Genomic DNA, 724 nt, shown 5'->3' with positions numbered 1-724 from the left:
AGCCGACCGCTTCTCCGGTCCGTGTTCGTGTTTCATAAGCGGCCCCCCCGAAAGGCCGCGGCGAGCCAAAAGGCCGCCCGCTTCTCCGGTCCGTGTTCGTGTTTAATATTCGGCCCGCCCGCTCGGAGCGAGGCCGGGGAGAGCGGCTAAGCCGACCGCTTCTCCGGTCCGTGTTCGTGTTTCATAAGCGGCCCCCCCGAAAGGCCGCGGCGAGCCAAAAGGCCGCCCGCTTCTCCGGTCCGTGTTCGTGTTTAATATTCGGCCCGCCCGCTCGGAGCGAGGCCGGGGAGAGCGGCTAAGCCGACCGCTTCTCCGGTCCGTGTTCGTGTTTCATAAGCGGCCCCCCCGAAAGGCCGCGGCGAGCCAAAAGGCCGCCCGCTTCTCCGGTCCGTGTTCGTGTTTAATATTCGGCCCGCCCGCTCGGAGCGAGGCCGGGAAGAGCGGCTAAGCCGACCGCTTCTCCGGTCCGTGTTCGTGTTTCATAAGCGGCCCCCCCGAAAGGCCGCGGCGAGCCAAAAGGCCGCCCGCTTCTCCGGTCCGTGTTCGTGTTTAATATTCGGCCCGCCCGCTCGGAGCGAGGCCGGGAAGAGCGGCTAAGCCGACCGCTTCTCCGGTCCGTGTTCGTGTTTCATAAGCGGCCCCCCCGAAAGGCCGCGGCGAGCCAAAAGGCCGCCCGCTTCTCCGGTCCGTGTTCGTGTTTAATATTCGGCCCGCCCGCTCGGAG

Source organism: Hippichthys cyanospilos, unplaced genomic scaffold (assembly GCF_059441005.1).
Source record: "Hippichthys cyanospilos isolate Australia breed blue-spotted pipefish unplaced genomic scaffold, RoL_Hcya_1.0 HiC_scaffold_144, whole genome shotgun sequence".
Lineage (NCBI taxonomy): Eukaryota > Metazoa > Chordata > Actinopteri > Syngnathiformes > Syngnathidae > Hippichthys > Hippichthys cyanospilos.
This window is presented reverse-complemented; position numbering follows the sequence as displayed.